General features: G+C 34.9%; 1 pseudogene; it reads left to right on the forward strand.

The window, feature by feature from the left end:
* Nucleotides 1-4,924: 4,924 nt before the first annotated feature.
* Nucleotides 4,925-5,043, forward strand: LOC120613223 (uncharacterized; annotated as a pseudogene).
* Nucleotides 5,044-10,735: the final 5,692 nt, after the last annotated feature.

Below are 10,735 nucleotides of genomic sequence, written 5' to 3' on the forward strand. Positions count from 1 at the left end.
TGTGCACCCTCAACTTGACCAGATATTGCCAAACCTCCAAAATTGTTGTGACAATCTTGATGCCAACTTACAGTAGATGAAAACTTCTGTTTTATCAGCCTCTTATCAATATAATCCAACTTTTTGAATTTTGTTAATCTAATGGAAAGAAATTGTTTGATATTTCATTGTTATTTCAATGAACATTCTCTTGATAACAGTTTATGCATCTTTGCATACATTTATTAGGTAAAGTATACTTTTCTGTGAATCAGCTGTTAATTATTTTTCTCTTTTTTGTTGTCGGGTGGGAGTTTATTCATTCGAAAAATATTTATTGAATGTCTATTATTTGCCAAGCACTGTTTTAGGTACAGGAAATCTAGCAGTAAACAAAATATACAAAAATCTCTGCCCTCGTGGAACTTATATTCTAGTACAGGAGCTCCTTAAATATCCCATATACAAATATCAGTTATTACATTTTGAATATCTCAGGCTTATATTTAACTTTGTGGCATCTTTTGATAAACAGAAGTTTTAAATCTTAATGTAGTCATAATTATCAATAATGTCTTCTATAATTTGTGCTACTTGGATTTTGTTTAAGGAATTCTTTCTTACCCCAAATATCAAGGCATTCACTGATATTTCTTCTAATATTTTAATTTTTAAATTTTAACATATAACTTTAATCTGCTGGGAATGTATTTTTGTAATATGATGTAAATTAAGGATTTAATTGTATTTTTTTTCATTTGCATAAACAATTGCTTCAATAGTATGTTTGAATAATCAATTCCATCACCACTGATTTATAATGTAACTTCTATGATATATCATTTCAATATATAAATAAATGAGGTTTTTTTCTGGGTCCTCCATTCTGTCTTCTCTGTGCCAAATAAATAATAAATGGTCATTTTTTAACCGTAAAGAAATATTTAGAGGTCCATGAAGAGATGTATGTTCCGAATGTTTATCATATCATTTTTAATAATAGAAAAATAAAACTTTTATGTAATAACTATATCCAACAACAAAAGATTGACTAAAAATAGTCACTATATCCAGACCACAAAATAATGTGCCCTTTTTGAAATCTAACCTAGCCAACATAAATTTATCGATGTAGAGATATGTTTACAACTTACTAATTGGGAAAAAAACTTAGGTTACAATAATAATATCACATTTATCTTAAGATATAATGCACACAGAGAAAAACATCTGAAATGATAGATGTTAAATTGGTAAAAAGTGGTTATTTCAATGAAATGGGATATTTATTTTCTTCTTCTCCATTATTGGTATTTTCCCATTATTCAAAATATTTTCCTAGAAAATTATTTAAATGATTCTATTAATTTCAGCATCCTTATCATAATCCTACAGGGTATATATATTACTTAATATTTAATGAACTTCAGTAGCAGAGTCAGTGTAGTAGAAAAACATTGGCTTTGAGGCCATACGGACTCTAATTCAAATTTTGTTCCCAGTATTTTCTGTTCATATTTTCATGTGTTGTTTCTGATCCTTAATTTCTGCATCTATAAAATTGAAATAATTCATTTCTGGTCAAATTGACAGAGTAGGTAAACACTGTGTTTGCCTCCTATCACACGCACATCAAACTAAATTACAGGACAACAATGATTGAAAATTGCCTGAAATCTAGCTGAAAAGAAGCCCTACAACTGGAGATATACAAAAGAGGTCACCTCAAAACTGGCAGGAGTGGCAGAGATGCAAACGAACTGGTCCCACACTTGCATTTAGAGGTTGAAGATTGAGAGAGATGTCTCGGCTGTAGAGGTGTCCTCAGAGGAGCGAGGGGTCCCAACACCACACCAGGTTCCCCAGCCCAGGATTTCAGTGTCAGGAAGGGAAGTCCCCACAAAATCTGAATGTGAAAATCAGCAGAGATAGTGGCTGAGTGGGGCAAAGGGCTGCAGAGTTCTCACACATGAACTTACTTGCTGATGGATTTTCTCACTGAGCTCCAGCTCTGAGGCAGCAGCTCAAAAGGTGCCAAGGACACACAGGGAGGAAATGAGTTGTCTGGCTTTCGGGCTAGGGTTGGAGGAGCAGTTTTCTCCTAGATAGAAGTACTGGGAGTAGCCATTTTTTTTTTTTGTTGACCCCTCTCCCATCCTGGCTTGCAGACACAGGTGCCATATCTGAGTCTCCATCAACAAAGCGAATGTTGTTCATCCTGCCCTGGTGATTCCCTGAGACCTGCCTTTCTCATCTTGCGGGCAACTCTCAGTGGCTTTTCCATACAAACAGCCTGTCTTGGCTCATGCTGTGGACTTTCCTAAAATCTCTCTAAGGTTCACAAACCCCAAACAAGCAGCATCTGGTCTCTGTGTGTTCCATACCTCTTGATGAGCAGCCCCAAGCCCAGCACTAGCGGCAGCCAGCCTCAGTTCATAGCTTGGTCTCTTGAGGCACCTAGAAGCCTAGCGCAGGTGGCGACTATTTGCAGATTGTTTACTGGCTCATGCCAAGTGGCTGGCCCCTGGCAGGGCACAGGCCGTAGCTGAACTTGGCCTGCATCAGGGCCTGTCCCAGGAGTCTCCGGGGCCGGTATGCCCTGTGGCTGGCTTCAGACTGAGCCAGAGCACTACCAGGGCCTGAATCTTAGAATGACACACCCAAAAGTTTGACTGGGTAGGCACCAGTCCTCTGATAAAGTGAATCTTGCTATGTAGGGTCAGCCCCTGCACAACAGCCCCTTCACCATAGTCATCAGCCGGTCCTCACAACCAATCAGCCAGAGGGCCAATCCCTCCCATTGATGTGCAAACAACAACCAAAGCTCAACTACAACAGGAGGGCATATACAACACATACAAGGAACACACCTGGAACACCTGACACAGGTGGCCAGGGAGACTGCGCCACTAGGCCCCAAAGGACACCTACTATATAAGGCTACTCTAATAATACCAGGAGACATAGCAGCTGTACCTAATACATAGAAACAAAAACAAATAGGCAGCCAAAATGGGAAGACAAAGAAACATGCCACAAATGAAAGAACAGAACAAAGTTTCAGAAAAAGAACTAAACAAAATGGAGACAAGCAATCTATCAGATGCACAGTTCAAAACACTGGTGATTAGGATGCTCAATGAACTTTGGGGAAAAGCGGAGGAACTCAGTGAGAACTTTAACAAAGAGATAGAAAATGTAAAAGTAGAGATAGAAAACAAACAAAAAAAACAGCAGTCAGAAATGAAGACTACAATAACTAAAATGAAGAATACTGAAGGAGGAATCAGCAGTAAATTAGATGAAGCAGAGGACTGAATAATCGATTTAGAAGATAAGGTAACAGAAAATACCCAATCAGAACAGCAACAAGAAAAAAGAATTCAAAAAATGAAGATAGTTTAAGTGACCTCTGAGACAATATCAAGCATACCAACGTTCCATAACAGGTGTATTTGAAGGAGAAAGAGAGCAAGGAATTGAAAACTCATTTCGAAAAAATGATGACAAAACACTTTCCTAACCTGGAGAAGTAAATAGACATACAACACCAGGAAGCACAGAGAGCCCCAAATAAGATAAACCCAAAGAGGTGCACGCCAAGACATTATAATTAAAAATGCCAAAAGTTAAAGACAACGAGAGAATCTTAAAAGTCACAAGAAAAAAAAAAAGCAGTTAGTTACCTACAAGGGAGCTCCCATAAGGTCAGCTGATTTCTCAGCAGTAATTTTGCAGACCAGAAAGGATTAGTAGGAAATATTCAAAGTGCGAAAAGCAAAGACCTACAACCAAAATTACTCTACCCAGCAAAGCTATCATTTGAAATGAAGGACAGATAAAGAACTTCCCATTCAAGAAGAAGCTAAAGGAGTTCATCACCACCAAGCTAGTATTATAGGAATTGTTGGAGGGACCTCTATAAAAGAAGAAAAATATATATATCAAAAATATGAATAATAAAATGGCAATAGCTACATATCTATCAACAATTACTTTAGATGTAAATGGATTCAGTGTTCCAATCAAAAGATAGGATAGCTGAATGGATAAGAAAACATTACCCTTACATATGGTGCTTACAAGAGACTCACTTCAGATTAAAAACCTTACACAGACTTAATGTAAAGATATGAAGTCTTTACATTAGTTCAGAAAAAGAACTAAACAAAATGGAGACAACATATTTCACAAAAATGGAAATAAACAAACAAAAAAGCTGGGGTAGCAATATTTGTACCAGACAAAATAAACTTTAAAACAAAGGCTGTAACAAGAGACAAAGATAGACCCTGTAATCCCACTTCTGGGTATTTATCTGAAAAAACCCAAAACACTACTTCAAAGGGACATATGAATTCATATGTTCATTGCAGCATTATTTACAATAGTCAAGATATGGGGGCAACTTGCATGTCCATCAATGGATGAATGGATAAAGAGGTAGTACATATATACAATGGAATAATAATCAGTCATAAAAAATAATGAAATCTTGCTGCCTACAACAACATGGATGGACCAGGGGATATTGTGCTGAGTTGAATAATTCAGATAGAGAAAGAAAAATACCATATAATTTCACTTATATGTGGAATCTAAAGAACAAAATAAACAAACAGGAAAACAAAAACTAACTCATAGATACAGAAAACAAATTGATGGTTGCCAGATGGGAGTGGGTTTGGTGGGGTGAGTGAAAAAGGGTAGAGGATTGAGAAGTACAAATTGGTGGTTACAAAGTAGTCATGGGAATATAAAGTACAGCATAAGGAATATAGTCAATAATATTATAACCATATACGGTGTCAGATGGGTACTAGATTTATTGAGTGATCACTCTGTAAGTTATATTAATGTCTAATCAGTATGTTGTACACCTGAAACTAATATAATATTGTATGCCAACTGTAATTGAAAAGCAAAAATTATCAAAAAAATTGAGGTCTATGGCCATGCCACCCTGAACGTGCCCTATCTCATCTGATCTCGGAAGCTAAGCAGGGTCAGGCCTGGTTAGTACTTGGATGGGAGACCACCTAGGAATACCAGGTGCTATAGGCGTTAAAAAAAAAATTGAAAAAATTCATAAAACTATTGTGCGGAATACATTAAATTGTGTATGTAAAACAGCACAGTGCTCAGCACATTAAAAAGTAGTGAAACATGGTAGTTATTGTTATTAATTTTATACGGTACTCAAATCATGTTGCAGAATCCAGGGGGAGAAGGATACCATGCTGTGAAAAACAATACAATAATGCAATCTGACAGAATGGAAATGGCAAGATAGTGTAGGAGAAGTCTCATATCAGAACTGGGTATGATAGAGATACTGTCTTAAACCATGTTTCAAACAAAATCAGTCCCAACAGACAGTAAAGTAGAATTACAGTTTTGGCAGAGATTTTCTTTGAGTATTTCCCCAGAACATGTGCTGTGCGAATCTACCTTTGTGCGCATTTGTGCACATGCGTGTGCTTGTTTTCAATTTGGCTTGTTGTTATATTGCTCCACAAGAAAATAACAGTGCTCAATACATTTTGATTTGAAGAGAATGGTGACGATTTATGATATTGAATCACTTTAGGCTACGTTTCAGGAAATAGAACACTAAAAAGGTTATGTTGTACAGCTAAAATTTACTCTGCTATAATTTTGAATAATAAATCATTGTGGAACTTACCAAAAGTTCAAAGCCAAATTTTTCTATGGTTACTATAGTGAACAGCAAAGAACTTGAAGATTAATTATAATCTATCTTAAAATAAAGCTATATTATAAATTATATAATTATTATACATAAGATTTTGAATTTTTTACCAATATCCAAGATATGTGGTATGTTAATGCATATACATATATACATAAATAAAGATGACAAATTCTCCTTGTGTGAATCTTAATATAAAGAGCCTTGCTAAGTTATTAAAAAAAAAAGCAGAAACAATTTATCTGGCTTTATATTATATTCAGTAAACAATTAGAAAAACATATGCCTTTGAAAGCACTGAAAGTTTATCTAATGAGAAGTTATGTTTTAGGTATAAAGAGATGGAACTAGCATTACGCTTGTGATCTTGACCTTGCCACTCACACCTCATTCTACAGTTCACAATTACCTTACACCCTCGACCTCTAGTTTAGACAGACTCTCTTATCTTTACTGGTACTGGGTATTTATTACTTTTCTAAAAGCCCTGTCAAAATAGATGTTTATGTTTTCCATTCAACTACTTTAAGGTCAAGAAGTTATATCTTCATCCCAATTTTAGATCATTACTCCACCATACTCATGTAAATTTTTTTTCTTTTTCTTTTTCTTTTTTTATTTTTGAGGTTTATGACATTCAAGTATACCACCTCTAAATCTTCTTTTTCCGTATACTAACTTATCGGTTAATCCCCAAATTCAGGGGTCAGAAAACCACAGCTCATGAACCAAATTTATTCTGCTCTATTTAGGAAATAAAGTTTTATTGGAACACAGTCATAAGCTTGTTCACTTAGTATAGAGTCTATAACTGCTTTTGCACTACAAAAACAGATTTGAGTCATTGAAACAGAGACCATGTGACCTGCAAAGCCTAAAATATTTACTATGTGGCTTCTGATAAAAGAATTTTGCTGACATTGAAATATTCAGCACATTTTTTATAAATCACCCCTTTGCAAGCCCTGTCATCCTCTTTCATGGCTTTAAAGTGACCCAAACAGCACTTCTTAGTGCCTTGACTTTTTCATTGTCAAAGACCATCATTTCTACTCTCCTCCAGTGACCTTCTCTCATGATCATTCCCCAGATCTTGTCAACACCTGAAACTGCTTCATTTCTCTAATTTTAAAGTCAAATATCTCACTCTTTGTCCACAACTACACTTACTTTTCTTGTTATGGAAGACACTGTAAAAATAGATGTGAGAGATATCCATATAAAAGCTATGCTTGTCTGCATGCAATAAAGAAGTATACCCCAATAGGGAATAAAAAGGACAATGCAAAGACAGAACTTTGGGGAATGCTCAGGTTTTGAGAAATAGAGAAGCCATGGATGGATCCTGAAAAGAAACTATCTGAGAGGTAGGAAGGAACCTAAAAGAACACTGTATTGTGGAATCCATCGGAAGGTAGCTAACAGGATAAGACTGTCAATAATGTTAAATGTTGCAAAGAAGTGATGTGTATGTATTGAACAAAGTAGTGAATGTGTCATAGAACACTGGATAAAATGTCACCTGAATACTAAGATCTCAGTTCATGTCTTTCTTCTCAAAAGGCTTTTGTTGATCAATGACTTTCATTAGATTGTGCAAACCTATTGGGAGGATATATAGCCTTAAAAATAATAAAATTTCAGCTTATAATCTAACTATGGTTTTGAAATTGCACATTTAAATAAATATATTTTATGATAAAACATTAATAATATTGATGCACAGAGGAGAATGCCAAGCAGTAAAAGGTATCTTTATATATGTCAGCCTGTTACCAGAACTAAAAGCAAAAACAGTAATAGTAAAATAAAACAGAACTGGTTGGACTGAAATATCCTATGTGACTTTCCTTCCTATCACTTCCTTACCTCAAGCTCTTTTCCCAAGAATCTGCAATGATAAAATTATTGGCTCTCAGACCACTTCTCAGCATATTGATAAAGTTGCTTAGTTTTCTTAATGTGCAGGGTCCTTTGGAATAAAGAAAGAGAAGAAGAGGTATAGAAATATGGCATAAGCAGCATTCATTCTTTTAGTAGGCATTTGTTGAGTGGCTGCTATGTGCCAGTCACTCTGCTTTGTGGAGAGAGGGGAAAACAACTCAATGCAAAGCACAAATTAGAGAAAACAGAATATGGAAGTTTTGGAAAATGCCAGTTGAACCTATGTTTTGCTTTCATTTGTATGATGTTAAGGATGATTTGCTCCCAATTATAATAGAAACTGAGAATTATTTATGAAAAAAATAATAAAAGAAAATATTCACAAGACCATTGGATCATGAAATATTTAGCTACCTGTGAATAATCAAATTTCACCTCTGAAGGTCCTGATCTTTCAAAAAAGGATAAAGAAAGTTGCAAGGAGGGCTTCAAAGAGATAACACTTAGGTAAACTGAAAGCAAAATATCATAAATCTGTCAAATCTGTTTCCTAACTTAATGCTACAATAGAGAGTAGACAAAGAACTATATTTCTCTATTATGAGATTAATCACAGGAAAATGGCTATGCTTTGGTGGAGAGACAGGACCTCAGGAAAGTCTGAAAATAAAGACATTGCTTTCAATAAAGGATCAAGTAGAGGGCATCTAGAAAGGAGCAAGAAGATGTTGATAACTTGGAAAAGAAAGAATTTTCTCAGCTCTTTGGAAGAGCTGCCTATAATAAATAAATGTTTGTGTGCAGGTTAGTGGTGCCTGTATAAAGCAGAGACAACCAGTTGTCATTAGTGTTAAACTCTAAACAGATATGTAATTCATCTGAATCTTCTCCAGAGCATGCCAAGGAATCAAATAAACCCCAACATACAGATTCCTTAAGGACTCAGCCATCATTTACTGATACTCAGTTTGGCAGAATGGAAACAAGGGGTTGTCTATTTCAAGAGCAACCACTAAGATAAGGCTGATTTAAGTTAATTAGACTCTTCCCTTTTTTTCTTGTTTATTAACTTTTCTTTTTTAACTTTTTACTGAAATACAATGTGCACACAGAAAAGTTCTCATAAATGTATATCTTGATGATTTTTCACAGAATAAACATGCCCATGCAACCAACAAACAGATTAGAAAATAAAATATTACTAATCCCAGAAGTTTTCTCATTGCCCTCCCAAGTGTATAATCATTAAACTGTTTTAATTCTGCTTTGAGTACCTGTCTTCTATTTCAGAAGTTAATAAGAACTCTGAGGAGGAGAAAAGAACATGTCAACCTAGCAATATTGTAGGAACAGAATTACCTAAGGGAAACCCCCATCTTTCATTTACAAGTGTTACAACAGAAACCAAATGTATTTGGAGGTTTTACAGTTAAGGGGGCTCAAATCCTTGTATTGCAGATGACAAACAGTAGTCTCAAAGCTATTCCTATATAAGTTTACTCAAAATTTTTATAAAAACCTATGAAGGGATTAAAAGGCAATTACAGACATTAACTTGTTAGAAAAAAAAATGATTCCAAAGACAAAGAAATTTGTTAGTGTAGAAGGGCACCTGGGGCTGATGGACCTTGCTAGACAAAATCATAATTCATGCTGCCTCACCTCAAGTACAAAGCCCTGTCTTTTATAAAGGTTTTTCTCTCCCTGTGGGGACGTTGGACTCTTCCTGTTTGGATCACACATTGTGCCTTATACTTTTATCCTGACATGCACTATATTCTGCCACTTTTAGTCCTGTCATTTTTATGTTTGTCTCACTTTCTGCACAAGACGGTAAGGGACTTGAAGGCAGGCACAGTATCTAAATCATATTTGATTCTGCTCTCGTTGGTGCCTAACTAAATGGCCCTGCTCCACCACCCCACATATGTGCACAAAAGTGTGTATTCATAGGTACATACTACAAGTAGCTTGGATCTCAGTAGTAATTGTTAAATTGGTATTATTTCAGTTTAGTACATTCATTTTATAACACTTTTTCTGTCAGTCGCCATCCATGTTTAGTCTTTGTTTTCCTTTTCTTAGAATGTAAAAGCTTTTATATAAATTTAATGAGAGACATAATTTTCAGAGACATGTAGACTATGAATCCACACAAGCAATTTCCTTAAAAAAAAAATCAGACTAGCTTTTCCTCTATTTTTTTAGAGCCAGAAATTCCCATTTAAAGTTTCAGAATGAATTAAAGGTAAAAGATAAGATGTTTTAAAACTGCACACCATTCAGTGTGACACAGCTAAGAGAAATGGGAATATTTTTCCTATGTTTAATATATCTTATTATTATTTGCTATTTATCATCTCTTCCAGATTTTTAAGACACTTCGTCAATAAGTAAACCATTGAAGTTTTAACTAATTTTGACACACTTATGATCTAAATGTTAATAAAGAGATTTTGAAAGATATAGACAAATTTAAGTTTCCTAGGTCTGCCAGGAAGTGACATATTTTACTCATCTATAAGGCTCTGAACCCTGTGCTACAGATAACAGGCTGGTTTTCACAAAAGTGCTTTGTAGGCATTGGATCCATTAAGTCAACCTTAGTTCCCTAAACCAGACTTTATGTACATCATTTTTAAAAATGAAATTCCAGTATAAGGTTTGGTTATTATAACCGATGTTTGTGACTATAAACTGTTACAAAAAGAATAGATTCTTTTTGAACTTATGCAAATAAATTATATTACCATGAAAATGAGAATATTCAATAAGGCTTTCTGAATTCTGGAATTATCAGGCTGAGGGGAAAAAAAACAAATGTTTCATATCTGTTTATAAAATGTAATCTACTAAATGGTTGTTAGTTACATCCTGCTAAAGAGAAAAGGGAAAAAGATTTCTTAAATTTGGAAAATAAAACATTAAAGAACCAGTAGTGTTCCAAACAAAAACCATAATCATCCTTTATTAGTTCATTCAGTCACGTGTAACTAACTCTTGTTCTGATTGATCTTGGGTTAGCAGTTTCATGAACCCATAAGCTTTTCCACCAGAATTCTGGAAATCTTTACCCAGTCCATTTGTATGGGTCTTAAAGTTATTGATGCCATCATGAGGCATTCTGGTCTGTAGATGATAGTAAATATTTTCAGAGAA

The sequence above is a fragment of the Pteropus medius genome, unplaced genomic scaffold (genome assembly GCF_902729225.1).
Source record: "Pteropus medius unplaced genomic scaffold, Ma_sr-lr_union100, whole genome shotgun sequence".
NCBI classification, from domain to species: domain Eukaryota; kingdom Metazoa; phylum Chordata; class Mammalia; order Chiroptera; family Pteropodidae; genus Pteropus; species Pteropus medius.